Genomic DNA, 20,379 nt, shown 5'->3' on the forward strand with positions numbered 1-20,379 from the left:
GTAATAACAGTGATGCTGCACGCTCATTCGGCTAAAGTTTCCTCAGCTTATGAATGATTCATGTGAAAAATGAAAGTTCTGTTATTTTGTTTATTTGGTTTGTACTTTGTGATTTAGCTCTCAATTGGGCATGCACAGATGGCTCAGAGCAGCCAACTTTTGTAGACAACTATTATTATTATTTCCCAAAGCCCTAAGCTCTTGGTGGCTTGCAGTGTTGGTCCAAGTTCACTTATTGGCAAGTGGTATTTGGTGACACTGAGAGAGAAGAGAATCTTTCCACCAAGGTAGAACTAGGGAACAGGAAAGGAACAAGGGGACAAAGGAGAAAGGTGCCAAGTGTTACAGCTTGTACATGGAGACAGGCCAGAAACGAATTAATCATGACATCCCATAAAAAGCAAACAAACAAAAAAACCCGCACAGCAAACAAAAGGGCCTGGCTTTCATTTAGCAGTCAATCAAGTGGCGAAGAAGCCTCAGGCCTCTTTATGATGAGGAAACCAGATAGCTCACGCAGTCAGGTCTGCAGTGAGTCAGGAGGAAGAGGCGGTGTAATGACCGGGCTAGTCCGTGACCATGTGGCTTGTGGCAATCATCAGGGTCCGGGACTGCAGCGAGAAAGGAGCCAGGGATGAGCAGGAAGCCACACACACGGCCTCATGCTCTGTGCAATGTAAACAGTGGTACATCTGGGCACCTCATGTTCTCATACCTTAGAGAGGGGAAGAAACAAGGTCTGCTGAAAGAAGAGCCAAGCCAGGGGAGTGAGTTGGAAGAAGCAGCAGATGCTGAAAATGTTTAGATAATGTACTACCTCCTCCAGAACAGGGGGACAGGGCTGCGTGGGGCGGACATTTCTGTTGATTTCAGCTTTGCACTCTTTCTTAGGCAGCTGGCCCAGGTCTCGTTCAATCTCTGGGAATGTGGGGGGAGGGGTAGAGTTGAGTGGCAGGGGTTGCAGTGACCACAGAAGCTGTGTATGGCCAGTTTTTGCTGCTTAGAGGATCTTCTGACCAAGGCAAGTGTGGTGGGAGTTCTCACTTCAGCCTGTTTAGCATGGATGCTGTATTCTCTCCTCTCTGTTAGCACAAAGTACCTTCCCTGTGACTGAGTCTACATCAGTCCTAAGACTGCTTCTTCCTTCTAGCCGTGTGATTGGTTAAGGAATTTGCACATGGCAAATGCAGGGCCAATCAGAGTCCCGCCCTGGGATTGATATATGGGTGCTTGGTCCTTCTGGTGGGAAAGCTAAGCTTTGAAGCAAGGATTTTGAAGTTTCTGATAGCTAGCTTTCTCACTTAATGAAGAAAGCCTACTGATTGTAAAAGAAAGTACTAGGAGTCCTCATCTGAAGAATGGCAGAGCTGAGAGATGGAGAAAGACATCATTTGAGCCCATGGATCCAGTCATGACTGGAGGCCAGGTGGAGTCCTGCTTCCCCAGTTCACTGACCCACCAAAGCCTTTTTGTCTGTGTAAGCTAATTTGAGCTGGACAGCCTGGGGGAGGACAGTGTGGGCCTGGGGTCAGCAGGAGGCAGACTGAGCAAGTAAAAAGTCAAGAGAAGGAAGCATGATCTGATGGCCCTCTTTAGGGAACATACTCTGGTTATTTGAGGATACCTAGGGCCTGACCTCTGAGAGGGAACTTACTACATCGGGGAACTGGCCCTATGACCCGGGAATGTGAATGCCTATATACATTCAGATCCCCACCCCTGCCAGAACTGTCCTTGACCAACCAAAACCCCATGAGGAATGTCATTAGTTAAGATGCCCAGGCTTAGCATGTGGGCTTGGTGGTTAGATAGACTCTGATTTTTAACCTCAGCTCTTACAAGCAGAAGAGCCTTGGGCAGATTACTTCAGCTTCTATCCCAGATTCTTTTTCTCTGAAACAGGGCTATTAATTTTATCTGTCTAGAGGTTCTGTGAAAATCCAATCAGCCAGTGCACATGAAGAACTCTTTACTATGGAAACACCCAGTAGAAATATATAATATCTATGCCCCATAAACGGGAATGGCGAAGCAAAGTCTAAGACCCACCTATACGATGAACAAAAACCGAGCAATTTAAAGCAGAGGTGGTTTACCATCTCAGAAGGACCACATAGTATACTGTGAAGATTTTTAAAAGTGATATAAATTTCAACAAAAAGTTTACTTCTATATACCCAAAGGTATATATCCCAAATAATTAAAAGCAGGGACTTGGAGAGACATTAATATACCCACGTTCATAACAGCAGTATTCACAATAGCAAAAGGTGGAGGTAACCAAGTGTCCATCTCCATGAATGAACGAGTAAACAAACTGTGCTATAGGAGGGATATTATTCAGCCATAAAAACAAGGGAATTCGGGCACAAGCTACAACATGGAATGAATGAACTTCAAAGGTATTTTGCTAGGTGAAATGAGCTAGTCACCAAAGAACAAACACTCATTCTACTCAGAGGAAGCACTTAGAGTCATCAAATTTATAGGGACAAAAAGTAGCACATTAGTTATCAAGTGCTGAGTGGGTTGAGAGATGGAGGCCCTATCATTTAATGGGTACAGGGTCTCAGTATAGGGAAATGGAAAATGCTCTGTGTCTGGATGGTGGTGATGGCTGCATAGTCCCGTGAATATACTTAATGCCACTGAGCCATATACCTAATGTGGTTAAGATTGTCTTTTTCCACCTTTTAACAAGTAAAGACTATTAAGAAATTAGAGTATAGTAAGAATGCATTTTCATTTTAATAAGAGTCCATAAAGTTTGTATATGTATAACGAACAAAACAGAACAGGATCAATGACTATATGTTGACTTGTTTATAGGGCTTCTGTATGGGGATTGGTAGGATCGGAAGGCAGGGTATTACTTTATTCACTTCTGTCTAAATGATGATGATGATTGAATATTATTGCTAGATCAGTGAGTAATGTTAAGTTTTAGCCATTTGCATCCAACTTTTATACTTTCAAAAACTCTCTTTGTGGAGTATAATATGGTGTAACTATTTTGGAAAAGTTTGACTGTTCCTCAAGTGGTTGAACATAGAGGGACCATATCATGAAGCAGCTGAAAACATATGCCCACAGAGCAGATTGTATCTGAACGTATAGAGCAGCTTTATTCATGGTGTCCAAAAAGTAAACATAATCTGGAAGTCCACCGATTGATGAATGGACAGACAGAACGTGGTCTGCCATAGGATGGAATATTATTTACCAATGAGAAGAAACAAAGTGCTGACACATTCTACAATATGGATCCAATCTGAAAACATGCTAAGAGAAAGAAGCCAGGCATATGGACCACAGATTGCAGGATTTCATTTATATGAAATGTTCAGAATATGCACATCTATAGAGACAGAAATCAGATTAGCAGCTGCCCAGGGCTGGGGGCGACAGCTAAGGGTTGTGGGACTTTTTAAATTGCAGCAGTAAAAATGCTCTAACATTGATTGAGGTAATGCTCGTGCAGCTTTGTGAATATGCTAAAAGTCTTGAACTTGCTAAATATGCTAAAATAATATGCTAAAAGCCTCACTACTTTAAGTAGTGAGTTCTATAGCATGTGAATCATACTTCAAGAAAGATAAACTATGATGGCACGAGTCTGTAATCCTAGTGCCTAGAAGGCTGAGACAGGAGGATTACAGGTTTGAAGCCAGCCTCGCCAACTTAGAAAGACTTTTGGCAACTAAGGAAGACCCTGATTAAAAAAAAAAAAATCGAGAGGGCTGCTGGGGGTGTAGTTCAAAGGTAGAATGCCTCTAGGTTCAATCCCCAGTACCCAGACCAAATAAACCCAAAACAAAACAAATAAAACCACCGCCAACAAGAGCTATGAAAAAAGAACAAACAAACAAAACATTTTTATAAGTTCTATGTTCTGGAGCTTATAGAAAGTTTGAGAGGCCAATAGTAAATGAAGAAATAGATCTAGAAAGCCTTAGATCTCTTGAGAAGAAAAGGCTACATCAAAGCGTTAGCCTGACCTGACTTAACCCCACTAGCAAAAGCATCCATAAAAGACAAGATCAACGGTAGATGAGAGAGAAAGCAATGGAAATGTTCCTCAAGTAGAGAACAGACAGAGACTATGGTACATCCACATGATGGAACACTACTTAGCCATCAGAAGGAATACACTACTGGTACACACAGCTACCTGGATAGATCTCCAATGCATTATGCTGGGAGAGAGAAGCCACACTCCAAAGGCAGCACAACACATGACTCCATGTATAAGACATCCTGAAAGGCAAAACCAGGGGACAGATACAAGACCGGGGTGGCTTGGAGGTGAAAGGAGGGTTTGAATTTCAAAGGTGTATGGGGGAACTTTTTGGAATGGTGGAAATGTGTTGTATCTTGATTATGCTGGTGGTCATACAACTGCATACATATGTTAAAACTTGTTGAACTGTATACTAAAAATAATACATTTTACTGTTTGTCAATTTTACGACAACAACAAAAAACTGGTGAAAAAAATGTGAGGGTCACATCTGGATGTTCAGATGAGAGGTACCTGTGTCGTCGTCATCCTCCTCCTCCTCCTCCTCCTCCTCCTCCTCCTCCTCCTCCTCCTCCTCCTCCTCCTTCTTCTTCTTCTTCTTCTTCTTCTTCTTCTTCTTCTTCTTCTTCTTCTTCTGTTTTCTGGTCTTATCCTCTTCTGGTTTGTTCCTGGGCACTCCAAATTCCTTTCCTTTCTTTTATTTGGTGCTACTGGGGTTCCTGGAAACCCTTCTACCTCTGGGCTACACTCCCAGACCTATTTTTATAGGTTTTTAAATTTGGAAACAGGGTCTCTTAAGCCAGCGCGGCTGGCTTCGAACCTGCGAGATCCTCCTGTCTCCGCCTCCCAAGCGCGGAGATTACAAGCGTGCGCCACCACACCCGGCGCCCTTCCCTTTTGCTTTATAGAATCATCGAGCTTTCTTACTTCCCCAATTTGGATTCCCTCGTCACCCCCACAATGATCCAGGTCCTTAGCAGAATCAGGCTCTTCTTCTCATTAAGGATCATTTGTAATATCTAAATGTCCATCTTTCTTCTGCTATTAAAATTGATAATTGGGACTCGGACATCAGCAACAATGAGCAGTCCCATGCATTCCTGGGTTCCAGTCCTCCCAGAAGCACCCAGAAAGGACCTGGCTCTCATTCAGGCCACCATTGGCCAGAGAGCCTGTCATCTGTCCACGTATGAACAGAAAGGAAGTCTCCACATCTCTCTGGAACAGACCTGGTTTTCTCCTACCTTCAAGAGCCCGCCATTAGAATTCATCACAGCAATTTGCACTGGGCATTTCCTCTTGTCCCTGCTCTCCTTTATACTCACCCCACCCCCCTCACTCCCCCCATTTGTCATTTCTGTCAGAAAACAGGCCCCGATTGTTTTAGACCCATGGCTTGAGCCGGGGTGACTCCAGCCACCCCCATTATGGGGCTAATTAACGGCTGGGCCAAATGAATCCCAAGGTCCTTCCAGGAGAGCTCGCTGTTCCTCAAGGAAGCCACTCAGTCCGGTGCTCCGGGGTCGCCGCCATCGCAGCAGCCCGGCCCTGGCTGCCCTTCATGAGTCTGGGCCCTCTTCCCATTTCAGCCCTTTCCCCTGGTCTCTCTGCAAGCGTGAAACAATTTCCTCTTTTCACAGGAGCTTGATGGCAGGCAGATTAATGAACTTGAGCCCAGCACCGGGGCCAGACTGCCAAAAATGCCTGCAGTGCATTCAGGGGTCCCTACGGTGGGCTGCGGGAGGGACAATCCGAAGAAACAAAAGACACTGAGCTGCGCAGTCAAGTTCCCAGCAGTGGCTGCAGCGCTCAGCTGACCCCCAGTCCCATGGCGGAAATGATCTTCCACCCCCAGCCCAGGCCCTCCTCCAAGCCTCCCACTCTGAGAGGCCAGCTCTGAGACTCCTTAGTACTTTTAGAAATAAAGAACCAGCCTCTGCTGGCGGCCCAAGCCATAGACACCCAATATCTGGCGTGCCCCCATTAAGTGTTGGCGTGAGGCTGTGATGGATGAACAGAGATGAGGAGGCCTTCTTGTCACAGGCGTTCGACCAGCCCTCCCTGCCCTGTGCTCTGTTGTAAAACTGCGGGGCCAGGGCAGGACCAGTCGGGTGTTTTAGGAGGCTGTTTCTTTTCTTTCTTTCAGTGTGGCGTTCTTCTTAACAAACTGGTGTATAGCACTCACTCCTCTAAATGGGAAACAGATGGCTCTAGCGTGGGCCTTGGGGATATTTGCTTTGGAAACGCCCAGCATGACAGGGGCTGTGGAAGAATTCTTAGCAGCTGGGGTCCCACCGGGCTCAGCCAAGTGTCTAGAGAGCCCGTTGCTCCCTGGAAAGTTTGCTGCCAGCTCTGGAGTCTCCTTAGTGGGATCTGCAGCTATGGCTGGGGCGTCAGGAGCAGGCATTGATATTGTGAGTTACCCTGTCTTGATGGAATAAGATTGTTGCTATTTCTTTTTTTTTTTTTACTTTGTGGAGTAATGGTCCTTCCCCCAAGGCTGGTGCAAAATCATGTCCTGGCTTTGCACCAGTTATTGTGTCCTGACTTTCTTATTGACAGAGTCTCTAGCCTGTTGGGATAGTGGACAGATAGCCAAAGCCTCCTTTGTACCATGGCTAGATGTGTAAAAAAGGAAGTGGGGAGGGCTTATAAAGCCCAGAAGCATTTTGGTGGCATAGTCAAAAATACACCAACATACATACTTCTTCCCTCATAGATATTTCCATTTTATCTTTGCCATGTTGGTGCTCTTTAAATAATTTTTGACTTGTTAGTACAAGATTGTCTTGTTTAAAGTTTTTAAATTTTCAATTCTTTTTTTTTTTTTTGGTGGTACCAGGGTTCCTGGAAGCCCTTCTACCTCCGGGCTACACTCCCAGACCTAGTTTTACATTTTTATTTGGAAACAGGGTCTCCTAAACCAGCGCACACGGCTGGCTTCGAACCTGCACGATCCTCCTGTCTCCGCCTCCCAAGCACGGGGATTACAAGCGTGCTCCACCACACCCGGCTAATTTTCAGTTCTTAGTTTGCTAATATCACTATGCCCATAGTGATTCTCTTTTATTAGCAGGTAATTGGTATAGCTTTTTAAAATCATTTCCTTATTTTTAAGATTTCTGTCCTTTTGTTTCTGGGTTGAATTGTGGGTAATGTACAGTTAGATATAAAAATCTCAAAGTTTTGGGCTTTTTATAAAAGAATTTTATTCATTCACACTGGTTATAATCATGAATGTATTTAGACTTATTTCAGACATTTTTTTTCCAGTTTTCCCATTGGCTGTACCAGCCAAAAAATCCATTACCACCCCAAAAACACATTCAAATTATTAATCCATCAGTGGGTCTATCTGCTGATGAGATTAAAACCATCGTGACTCTGTTTCATCACTGAACATTTTTTGCATTGCTGACACATGAGCTTTTCAGGGGATGTTCTCTGTCCAAACTCTCACAGCGTGGTCCTTAACTTTTGCAAGTTACTTGCCCTCTTTGGGCTTCAGAGCCTCTCCTATAATGAGGTAGTTGGATTAAATAATTTTGAAGACATCTGCCCAGTGTTAACATGGTATAATGAGGCAGTTGAGAAAGTCTAGAGGAAGCTCTGGTCTGGTCGTCTGGGGAAGGTGACCCTTCACAATGGGGGGGGGCATCTCTGCCACTGCTCTTCAGCAAGGCACGTGGCTACCCGGTGCCCTCAGACTGGAGCCCTCCTGGCACAGTTCATCTTTTCCAGAAAAAGCCAGGCTCAGCTCATCCCTCATCTGGTAGAATCATGGGGGCAGTGTTTGTAACTCAGGAGTGCTTGGGTGACCGTCTTCATTCTTTAGCATATTTTATGTATTTTTAAAGCTTACTTTTCTATCGTTAGCACATTTTAGCAATAGGAACTTTCATTTCTCACCAAACATACCATGCTCCCCACATTGCCAGACGCCCTTGTAGTAAGATAGGTCATGTAATTAAGCCTGGCCAATGGACTGTGAGCTAAGGTGAAACATTTCTCTTTGGGTTAAAACATTTAAGAGCTGGTATCTGGTCCACTGGCACTCTCTTGAGCTGTCATGACCAAGGAAACACACAGATGGTGCAACTCCAGCAGCTTAGGTTTCTAAGTGACCTTGTAGATTTTATTGACCTCCACTGGACAAGTAACATTAACAAGTAATAAACTTATTGTTTATTTATTTATTGTGTGTGGTGCTGGGAATTGAACCCTAGGCCTTGTACACGCTAGGCAAGCACTGTATCACTGAGCCACATCCCCAGCCCTAGTGATTTTTTTTTAAAGACAAGGTAACATTCTAATGAATGCATACTCTTAATTAACTGAGGACATTATTCTATGCAAGTTAAGCCTTCTCGATTTGGATTTAAAGGCTCTCTCCTTGTTTATAAATTGTTTACCAGCCTTTTATCATTTGTAGGATTGAGTTAGAAATCTCTAATGTGACCTGGCCCTCTCTGGCCCTCACTCAGACTCCCTTTTCCCTGTTTGACACCATGTGCACTTTGCTCCGGGCACCCTAGTCCTCCCTCGATTTTTGAAGTATGCCAAGTCCCTTCCTGCCTCAGGGCATTTGCAGAAGCTCGCCTCTGTGCCTAGAATTCGTGCCCATGGCCTATACCTCGATAGCTTCTGATCTGTTTCCTCAGGAAGTAGTTTTCTTTTTTCTTTTCACGATCTCCCCAGCCCAGTTATGTGAGCCCACAGCATCCTCGACTCCTGAAATCCTCAGGGTGTAATCTCAAGTGTAATTAAACACGGAGTTGTGAAATTGTTTGCTCAATGTCTCACTGCACATTGGATCCTACGCTCCAGAAGGCAGGGGTGGGTGAGTTCCATCCAGCGCCTCACACAATTTCTGGTACACAGAGGGCGCGTAATACATGAAGCATGACACCCTCGTGTTAAGATAACCGAATGAACAACCAGTTCTCGGGAGTCAGAGCAATCGTTCCCCGATTTCAATGTGCACCTGTTAGAATCACCTATCAGGCTTTACAAGCATGTATGTATTTATTTAAAGTTGAAGTCAAATAGACGCAATGCAAAGTTCCCCATTTTAACCATTCGTGAGTGATTAGCTCCGCGGCAGGCATTAGGCACTTTCACCTTGTGCAACCATCACCGCCATCCATCCACAGAACGTTTTTCATGGTGCAAACTGAAACTCCATCCCCATTAGACCACTCTCCACCCCTGCTTTTCACTCTCCTAGCAACCACCCTCTGCTTTCTGCCTCTATTAATTTGCCTCCTCCAAGAGGGCTCTTTAAGGCCCCAATCACAAATCCCTGCGTCTGACTGCTAGAGCGTCTGCTTTCACTCTCAGGTGGGATGGAGGACTTGCGTTCCTAATGAGGTCTCAGGTGATGCTGCTACAGGTCTAGAGAGCATACTCGGGCACTCTGCTCTGGAGGAGGCTGGCCCGACACTGCCTACCGCTCACATAGATTCGGAGTTCCCAAGAGCTTGGTGATGAATGGGTTGGGGCCACTCAACTGCGCATGGAAAGACAGGTGAGTTGTCTGGATGGAGTTCTTTGAATGTCCACTCTTGTGATAATCACCGGGGAGATTAAGGCAATGCAGATGCCTGGGCCTCATGACGAGCAAATGCAGTAGAATCGCAGGTAGTAGAACCTGACATCAGTGTTTGTTGACATTTTCTAGGGGATTTTGTTGAGAAGCCGAAAATCACTGGGTTAAGGAAAGGAGCCGAAGGAGAGAAATCAAAGAGACAGATAGAAATGAGAAAGACCGGCACCTCCAGGGACAGCTCCCCTTGGTTTTCATAGAAATGTCCTTGTGACCTCAGCGTGAGAGCGATTCTTTGCCAAGCCCCACCGAATGGGGAGGGAGATGTGACCTTCCAAATATGTTTCCTAGGGACTGGTTGTGCTGTTATCCGAGACTTGCATTTGTGGGAAAATATTCTCACATTGGAGCTGACCTCTCCCCAGCCAATTTCCCCTCGGGCTATTATTTCTGGACATCACCTCATATTTCCATGAGTGTACAAAGTTGTCTGTCTTCAGGTGTATACCGCACTATCCTTTCCCCTGGCTCTTAATCACATCCATTATCTTTGAGTTTTCTCTGCAATTTTGGAAATAAGAGGTCTTTTCTCTGTGATTAACCCGCAGTTCATCTCTATCAATTAAACCTGGCTAAGGCTTCATTCTGCAAAAGAATCTACTTAGCAAGTTTTCCTTCTCTGCACGATGGAATCTTGGCAGCCATAGCTGTAGGTCACTGCCACTCAAAGTGTGGCCCGGCAACCTGTGCCAGCCACGAACTGTTACACTGTGCAACGGGCTAGACAAAGACTATGAGAGTAAATATTTACGAACACCTATGGCAACCTGACACTGATGTGGCGCCCTAGGACGTCTTGGGGGGCAGGGCATTGACTGGTTCAGCCGCTTCTGACCTGGGTGGCAGGTGCCGTGAGCTGTGTTGGTCTGGGATTAAATTCACTGCCCTTTCATTTGTTTATTCTAGCAGGAATGTGTGGCATTTTGCTGTGAATATCTTTTGTGTTTTCCCTGATAACTACTGAAGTTGAAGTTGAGTTCTTTGTCTACGTTTATTGGCCTTTTGTATATTTTATTTGAGTACCTGTTCGAGTGTCTTGATCATTTTTTGATTGAGCGTTCAGTTTTTGTCCTTATTGTAGAGTAGGAATTTAATTTTCTAGAAATAATTCTGTTGTTGGGAATATGGTTAAAGGGAAACAACAATTACTCCTAAACAGTCCTTCACTGAGCTGGAGAAGCAAGGATCAGCCCTGTGACCCTATCCATGACAGCACTTTGTGGGATTCTTTTTGAAGATCAAATGAATGAGTTAGAAATTGACACTCAATTTCCTCAGTCAGGACATTTAAAGTTGTAAGTATCTGACACCCAATTCAAACTAGTTCATGCAAGCAAGAGAGTGTATCAGCTAACAGACCTGGAATAGATTCAGGCACAGCTAGATCCAGGTGTTCAAAGACTATTTCTCACTCTCCTTGTCTCTCCCTCTGCATTCTCTGCATTGGCTTTATTCTCCTCCTCCTCCTCCTCCTCCTCCTCCTCCTCCTCCTCCTCCTCCTCTTCTTCTTCTTCTTCTTCTTCTTCTTCTTCTTCTTCTTCTCTCTCTCTCTCTCTCTCTCTCTCTCTCTCTCGAATAACCCTAGAAACCACAGACTTGCGTGGTTCTTGATTATTTCACTTTGAGAGACCCCTGTGTCTCCCAGTGTCTGTACAAATTCACCCAAAGGACTTTGTGGGTCATGCTTGTGTTATAAGCCCACCAAGGGACCAGTCTGAATTTAAGATCACCCTATACCAGGGGAGACTCTGAGCTTTCGATCTGAGCCTTATATTCCTATCAGAAAAATGTGTAACCTCGATGAGGGTCTGTTCTAATGGAAAAGTATACAGGGTAAACTTACAAGTAATGGGTGTCCACAACCTCAACTACGAAGGCAAAAGGGCGCTTTGGCAAGTTCTGGAGCAAGGCTTAGGAGTGGCAGAGGGGAGACGGGTGTGGTGGCTTATGCTTGTAATCCCAGCATTTGAGAGGCTGAGACAAGGATTGCAGGTTTGCAGGCAGCCTCAACTACTTAGTGAGCCCTTTGCAACTTAGTGAGACCCTGTTTCAAAACAAAAATAAAAATAAAACATAGGCCTGGGGGTGTAGCTCGGAGGTAGAGTGCTTCTGGGTTCCATCCCCAGTACCACATATACAAAAAAAAAAAAAAAAAAGTGGCAGAGGAGGAGTGAGGTGTAACATAATTAGTGTTGTATTGGAGAAGATTGGTCTTGTGGGACTGCCAGGTGACCAAAAAGGGGTAAGGAGAGACATGAAGTGAATCTGCATTAAACCATCTCTCTCTTCTTTGTTATCTCATCCACTTAGGTACCATGCAACTAATTTTTTTGGGGGAAGGGACAGCATTGGTGATGAAACCTGGGGCCTTGTGCATACTACGCAAATACTCTAATACTGAGCTACACTCCCAGCCCTCATATAACTAATATTTGTTGAACACCAATCTTTTTGCTAAACTTTCCTAGTTAGTGGCATTACTATGATAAGACTGATATGGTCTATGACCTCATGGAGCTAAGAAGTTCAGTCATTAAATTTCCTAAAAGTGTGGCTTTTTTTTTTCCTAAAATGATAATGGAACCATACTCCTGAGACAGGATATTGAACAAAGTTAGGATGCTGCCTTTTCAAGGGGCAGCAGTTTTTCTTGTGCATAATACCTTCCACAAGAGACTAAGGATGGGATAATCCATGCTAAGTCCCATGATTAGCAGGATTATGCATTCCCTAAATTGTATAATTATTCCATAATTTAGCAGGATTATGCATTTAGCATAATTCCTGCATAATTCCATAGGCATGGAATTTATCTCTGTGCTTACTGATAGCTGGGGAAAAAAGAGCCGTGAATTCCCTTTCAGAGTCTGATGCTAAAACACTGTGGGAAGATGAGCATCTCCCTAGGTCTGGGGACGTGGAGGAATTTACTAAGTGGGCCTAAAATGAGGCGTGGAGGCACATGCCTTTAATCCCAGTACTTGGGAGGCTGAGACAGGAGGATTGCAGGTTCGAAGCCAGCCTCAGCAACTTAGTGAGATCTTGTTTCCAAATTTAAAAAATGATAATAATAAAATAAAATAGGGCCAAGGGTCTGTCTCAGAGGTTGAGCACCCCTGGGTTCAATCCTCAGCATCACACACACACACACACACACACACACACACACACACTGGGCCTAAACATAGAATATATTGAGTAACACATGTAAGTCACATCTCCCAACCTGACAAAATGACCAGGGGCCTTACACAAGTATTTTAGACAATAACACTTCTTGTCCACCCCTGTTAGTTTCTCCCCAGATTAGTTTGACAACACTAATCTAAACAACAGTTCCTTCCTTAGCAGGAAGTGCTCTTAGGGAAGGCTTTTCTGACTTCTTCATAGAGAGACTTGATTCTCCTTCCTTCCTTCCTTCCTTCCTTCCTTCCTTCCTTCCTTCCTTCCTTCCTCTCTCCTTCCTTCCTTTCTTTATTTCTCTTCCTCTTCCTCTTCCACTTCTCTATACCCAGGATGCAGCGTGGGTACCCTCATGACTGAATTCTGGCGATCCTTGGCCATCGTCCTCCTCATCTTCTCATCTTCTCTCCCAGTTCTTGTTGTGGTTGTCTTTTCCAGTTCTGTATTCCTAGCATCTTCCTCTCTCCCTAGCCAAGAGGGTGTGATGGGAATAGCTGGAAAGAAGAAGAAAGAGAGGAGGAGTACTATCTCTGGGGGTTGGGGGGAGTGGACTCTATTAGGGCACTCCCAAGTCCAGGCCAAGAGAACAATTTGTCCAGCGAGGTGGAGGTAGTGAGTCTCCTGGGGAGGGTCGTGGGAAGGCAATTGAGGTAAGGAGCGAGGAGCCAATGAGAGGAATAAATTAAAGATTACTTCATATTAAAAAGACTTTAAGAACTTAGCGTGTTCAAAAAACAGGGGAAAAATCGATGCCCAATGGAGATTTCCATCAATCAATTAGGATGAAGAGATAAGGAAGTCCTTATTTTTATCTGCAAAATCTTTCTATTGCCCACAAAGAGCTGAGCTGGTACCCAGGCTCCTGCACCGGCAGGGCCGGTGGGCATGCTTAGCCTGGTATTGGTAACAGCAGGCCTGGGGAAGAGTGGTGAGCACCATGGCCTTTGGTGTCATTAGGGCTATCTTTGGTTCTCTCTTCTCCCTGGGCACTTTCTAATTTTGATCAAGCCACCTCACATTGTGTCAAAAATATGAAAGGCACTCGCATTATAGCAAAATTTACTTTTTTCGCAATAAAAATCTTCAAAGGACTTTTACGATTTTGCTTTTGAAATGATGTGGCTCTGAGTAACTCATTTATTCTGTGATTAGCCATGGCTTCTCATGTTTTGCAGCTAATTGTGCATGGCAAAGCAAGAAAATCTAGCCTACAAATTGCATTCAAATGCTGTAAAATGTTAATGCATACTAAATTTAATAAGTAATGACACTCGTGTATATTAATAAAGCATTTAGTTCTTTTTGGTTTGCACTTGGCTTTTAGTATTTTAGATCTGATAATATTTTGGAGTCAAACGCTTTTGAGGGCTCTGGCAAAAACTGTGGGCCCCAAGCATGGTCCCCCAGTGCTTCATGGGTAAAATGGACTCTCAGGCACATGTCAGGCAGGACAAACCTCTCATTAGATGTTAGGGATTTGTTTTTGTTTTTGTTTTTGGTGGTACTGGGGGTGGAACCCAGAGGCTTTCTACCTCTGGGTTACATTCCCAGACCTATTTTATATTTTATTTGAAAACAGGGTCTCACTAAGTTGCTGAGAGCCTCACTAAGTAGCTGAGGCTGGCTTCGAACCTGCACGATCCTCCTGTCTCAGCCGCCCAAGCGCGAGGATTACAAGCGTGCGCCACCACTCCCGGCACTAGATATTAGGGATTTGATGGTGACTAAAGAACAGAGTTCCTCGGCTTCTGAACTCAGGGCTCACCAAAGCCCTCCCATCAGCTTAAAGCCTTAGTAAGAAGGGGTGGTTACATTTTTTTTTTGCCAACCGTCTGGTTAAGAATGAGTTCTTGTTTAAAAACACAAGAAAAACCTGACATTGTAGACCAGCGCCCACATCCTGGCTATGCCCTGAGTCATCAGGGGACATGGAAGAGTCATTGGAATGCTCAGAGGCTTAGGTTCCTCATCCATAAAATGGGGCCAGTCAATCCTCACCCCTGGGGTTGTTTTGAAGATCAAATGAGATAATCTGCAAGAAAGTCTTGAAAAATACCAGAGCCCATGATGATGTAAGGCAGCTTAGGACGGCCATTCTCAACTCAGGCTGCACTTGGGAACCATCCAGGTGCTTTTAAGAAGTTCTGAAGGCCGAGCCCCACCCGAGACCAATTAAAGCAGGACCGTAGAGGAGCAAAAGCAGTGCTGGGTTCTTTCAAAAGGCTTCTCCTGGTGAATCGAACGCACAGAGCATGCAGAGGACAGAGGGGCCCACGGCCGGGAGTGGGGACCAGGTCGGTGTGACTTCCAGGTTCTGTGCCTATCTGACTCATCCCGTGGCCTGGTCTTACCTGCCTCTGGCTGCCCAGTGTCTTGGCCATTGATTCTGTACATTCGGCGGAGATGGTTTCAGCTTAGGAATACGTGCGCTTTCCTGGTGCACGGCCCACTGAGCTTCCTGGGTCTGTTATCATCTAGAGCCCCAGGGATGGGTTGAGGTCCACAGGCTGTGAGCTGGAGGGAGAGATACCACATCTTTCCCTTACCCAGGGTGATGGTGCCCTGGGCTGCCATAACAGTAACCACGAACAGGGTGGCCTAGCACAACCAAGACTTTCTCTCACCATTCTGGAGAGGCAATGGAGAGAAAAGCTTAAGTAATGCTTTGCACATATATGACATTATCAGTTCCAATCTCAGTGACGTGTACAGGGAAAGGAAGAGGATGGGTGGGATCCACGGGAAATGCATCAAGTGTTGTGTGCATGTGTTCCTATCACACCATATCTCATCACACATACGATGTGTAATTATAATGCATCAATAAAAAGCATCTTCAAAGAGATGTTGGCAGGGACACATCCCCAAGACACTTCTCGGCTCGTGGCACATTGTCTCCACGTGGCTTCTCTTGTTTTCCTCTTTTCTTTATCTTTCTCCCTTCTTAAAAGGGCACAGGTCATTGGATTCAAGTCCTCCCTGGTTAATTCAGGATGATCTCATTCTGAGATCCTTAATTTGATGATATCTGTAAAGACTCTTTCCAAATCAGGTCACATCCACTGGTACCGGGGGTTGGATTTGGACATACCTTTTGGGGGATCACAGTTGAACCCACGGCCAGTCAGATGTCCTTTCTACCATCATTTCTTTGGCACTTCCTCCAATTCCTCGGCTCTCCTCAGTGTCCTCTCTGCTCAGGGAGACGATGCTGTTCAAGATGTTTCTACAAGCGCACTGGATGCTGGTCAGTGGAGCGAGGGATGGAGCGAGGGCTTGTTTTGTATGCTAGTCTTGGGGTTTGGTGTCTGGCGCACAAGAAACCCGCATTCTCTCTGGAGACGAGTGTCTCCCGTTCACTGACCTCCTGTCGCACTGGCGTGATTGGAGGTCATTTGGCTCTCACAGCTGTCAGCAGGGTGGCTGCTGTTGTCACGGCCCCACACAGGAGAAGGTCTAGGATAGGCTCTTTTGCCCAGAAGACCCTCAGGCAGGGAGTGGAGGCGAGCTCCCTTGGGTGGTGACTGAGCCAGAGCCGGAGGAAGCCCAGCTCCAAGCAGCTGGGGTTCAGGCCCACTGGGCACCTCTGGGAGTGATCTAGAGCCCGCCTTAGAGGGGTGCAGCAATGGTACCCCTCTGACTTCATCTGATTCAGGGCTATTTCCAGAGGTTTTAAACCCCTTGGCTCTTCTAATCTGCTCCGCAAACAAGCTGGTCAAGCCCTGGTGACCAGAGAAACCCTCAGGTGAAGTTTCTAAAAGGAAACCTTTGGACCCCAAGGAAACGGACCAGGGCTGAGGAGCTTGGGTGGGTTCCCAGGCTGCTTTTGGCAGGACACCAAGCGCTTTCCTCTCTGGGCCATGTCGTGGCGCCTCGCCCCCGCCGCGGGGGACACACTCGTTGCTCTCCTGCCTGCCCCATTGCCTGTCCAGATCCCAGTTCCTCCTGAACTCCCAAGCTGTTTGCAAGATGTGCTGAAGCCCAAAGCCTTTGAGATCAAGTCTAGAAGCTTCTTCCTTTGGATGCCTCTGCAGCGTGTTTTTGTGTGATGAGTTTCGTGTGACCCAGTGACATGCATCATACTTGAAATATCTCCACTGCTGACAAAATAAATCAGCTCTGCCCACCATAGTGCTCAGCTTATTAGGGGAAAATGGAAAAGGGGCATTAAATATTAATGCTGCATATTTTCTTCTCCCTCAGCGCCTTCTATGCTGCTGATCGTAGCCCGGCCAGCACGGCCTTCTGTCTTTTTTCTCCCGATGATGATAGGGGACAGGAAGGACCTCTGACAAGATGGTGGGGGCAAATGTAGAAAATGGGGCCTTAGTTGTTTTTTTTTTTTTTTTTTTGGTTCCTGCTTGGAGCATCCCCATCTCCTATGAATGCCAAAGACAGTAGGACTGGGAAACTTCTTTTCTGGTGGGAAGCTTGCTGCTCAGCTTCTGCAGTGTGGCAGTACCTACAATCAGGACAGAGTGAGTTTCTTGAAGGGAAGGTGCTTTTTGAGCAGGCAGGTTGGGAAGAACAAAGCTCAGAAAAGCAGCTGATAAGTCCCAAGCTCCTGGACAGACCACGGCTTCGCCTCTCGGTTTGTTAAATCTCAGCAAACATTCAATAACAGTGCTCTCACTTCTGAGCCCAGACCCACAAGGAAGGGTGTGCAGGCAGCTTTGAGGCCTCAGAAGGAAATTCTTCCAGAGATGTTGGTGTTTCATTTGCCTAATCTTCGAAAACTTCTGCATGGAAATCAAAAAGAAATCCCTAAGAGGAATCCTCTTTCAGAAAGCAGGGAAGTTCGATTTCTTAGTTTTTCTTTTTTTAATTAATTTTTCATGACACAAGCAATGCATTAATGCAATTTTGTAAAAATTAAATCATTACACATAAGGCTAGGGTGCTCCCCGGGGCGGGGCCTGCGCCTCCCCCCACCTGGGAAGCCAGGGCTGGAGGGCTTGCAGCCACCTTGCCGGGCGAGTGGGCTGCAGATTTTGTTGGTGTCTCTGATGCTAACTCGGAAGAACTCCTCTGTCTTGAGAGCAATCCTGGCTCTTGTCCCTGGGTGTCTTAACTCCCTCTGTGCCATCTACCCAAGGAAATGACATTCTGGTGAATTTCCTCCAGTGGCCATTTTAATCCTCTGCACCGGAGCTCAAGAAACTTGCGGGCTCTCTGCATCCTCATGACGTGGGGCTGAGCTTCTCTGTTGGGCTTTCCATCCTTGTCACACCTGTCCCTCTCGCCCCACCTCTTCTGTCCCCAGTCCTCGTGGAGTTACTCTCCTGGGAAGCTTAGATACCTTGCTCAGCCATCCCCGGGTCTTAGCTCTCTGGTCCCCAGGATCATGTTCTTGTTTCAAACCCCACATCCTCCATGAAGCCTGCTCCTGTCTGTCCTGGCGCTGCGGGGACTGTCTCTTAGAACTTCAACTCCAGGTAGCGCTACAGTCTTGGCGACCTCAAGTCCACTGGCGGGTTCACGTGCGCTTATTCTCTCCTTAGACACAGAGACCCTTGCAGGGCGGGTCTCTGTCCAATCAACCAACCAGTCAATCATCATCATAAGAGTAGTTCAGGCCCATCATGCTCCCAGCTTGGTTCCAGGTACTTCACATCCATCTATCAGCTCACCTTAACCATCCCTGTTTTATGGCGAAAGGATCTAGGACCAGGAACTACTGTGTCCCTTGCCAAGAGTCCCAGAGCTAGTGGTTGGAGGCAGCTTTGGCATCCAGGCTGACTCCAGGAGTGTGAATGAGAACGGCCGTGCCACGTGCAACTGAAGCCGTGCATTCCCAGATTCTGCTCAGCCAGCGCCTGGTCCCAGACACCCCACCCCTGTGTCCCCAGCGCCCTTCTGCAGGGCAAGCCCTCACAAGTGTGTCCCCCGGTACAGCCCGGGCCTGGGCGCTCGCAGAGCTAGGATCTGAAGGGGGAGGAGACGGCCGCCTGCCAGGTGGGCTGAGGCCCCCAGGGACCCCGGGAAGCTGTCAGCAGTTCAGGTTCAATGAGCGTCCAAAGGCCGGCGCTGCAGAGATCATGGAAACACATTATCCATGGTTGTTTGCAGCCAGAGTGAGAAACTCCTCGGCCGTTCTCTTGAGGAGGGACAGAAGACACGTCCCTTGAGGGAAAATTAGGCAAATCGTGTGCCTGTTTGGGCCACATGGGCTCCAGTCCCACCGAGGAAATTAACTTGTCACCGGCTTGGCTGTCCCTTCTGCTCTTTCTCTAGCCTCCTGTGTCTCAGCATCATCCAGCCTCGGGGAGACACAGGAGCTTGAATCCTGCTGCCCACTGGAATCTGGGGTGGGGGCTTCGTGGGGGCAGTGTCACAGCTGGGCTGGACTGTCTAGCTGCTATGCCCACTAAGGCACCTGATTAGCTGCCCCCTCATCTACCCCTGGCAAAGCCTTCCTTGCCCTTAAGGCCGCACTGCTCTTCTCTGATAAGATAGTCTTCATCATGTCTGGCCTCTTCCACTCAAGTGCTGAGGGAGAGAGGAGAGAGAGAGAGAGAGAGAGAGAGAGAGAGAGAGAGAGAGATATAGACAGACAGACAGACAGACTCACTCTGATTCCAGGAGCGTGAACAGAGGTGAAAATGGCCTGATGGTCAAGTATAGATGGGAGTTGGTATCACTTCCCAAAGATCTTTGGTCCTGGAACACTTGAGTGTCGAATACCCATTTCATGAGGGTGGCAGGGTGGGCGGGAATTAAGAACTCTAGAACTGAGTAGAACCAAAGGATGCTCTGCTTGGCCTGGCCTGCTGCTGGCCTGGGCCCCCTGTTTCTGCATCTGAAGGCATGGGGAAGAGAATATTTTCAAGGAGTTGTCGAGAAAATGAAACAAGATTTGGTTCTTGAAGCATAGCAGGAGTGGACTCAAGGCTGGATTTTTCTGATTCTCATTCAAACACAACCTGGTACCTGGTAACATTGTGCCCTTCCCTGAGGCTCCTTGGCAGACTGAACGGCACGGTGGCTATTGTTTTTATGCATTTTCCCTCCCCATAAGATTGTGAGCTACCTGAGGGCAGGGGTAGTATCTTAGCTCTTGTATGTCTCGGCAAGACCCATTGAAGGTGCTTGATACCTAGTAATTGCGGCCATATCGAGTTTTGTCACTTTTTTGGTTTTGTGGAATCGAAGTCTATAGATTTTCTTGGAAAAGTTTTCAGGGTGGGGTGGGGCTTATGCATGAAATAATTGAGCTAAAGTAAGTAAGCTGGGCATAGTGGCACATGCCTGTAATCCCAGTACTTGGGAAGCTGAGTCAGGAGGATCCAGGTTTGAGGCCAGCCTCAGTACCTTAGTGAGGCCCTCTGCAACTTAGCAAGACCCTATGTCAAAGTTATAAAATAAAATAGGGTTGAGTATACGGCTTGGAGGTAGAATGACCCTGGGTTCAATTCCCAATGCCACCAACACCACAGGGAGAAAGAAGAAGAAGAAGAAGAAGAGAAGGAGAAGAAGGAGGAAGATGAAGAGGAGGAGGAGGAGGGGAAGGCCTTTTTTTCTTTTTAAATCTACTAAAAACTTGCTGTGTATAATAAAAAAATTTTTTTTC

The sequence above is a fragment of the Muscardinus avellanarius genome, assembly GCF_963383645.1.
Source record: "Muscardinus avellanarius genome assembly, chromosome: 4".
Lineage (NCBI taxonomy): Eukaryota > Metazoa > Chordata > Mammalia > Rodentia > Gliridae > Muscardinus > Muscardinus avellanarius.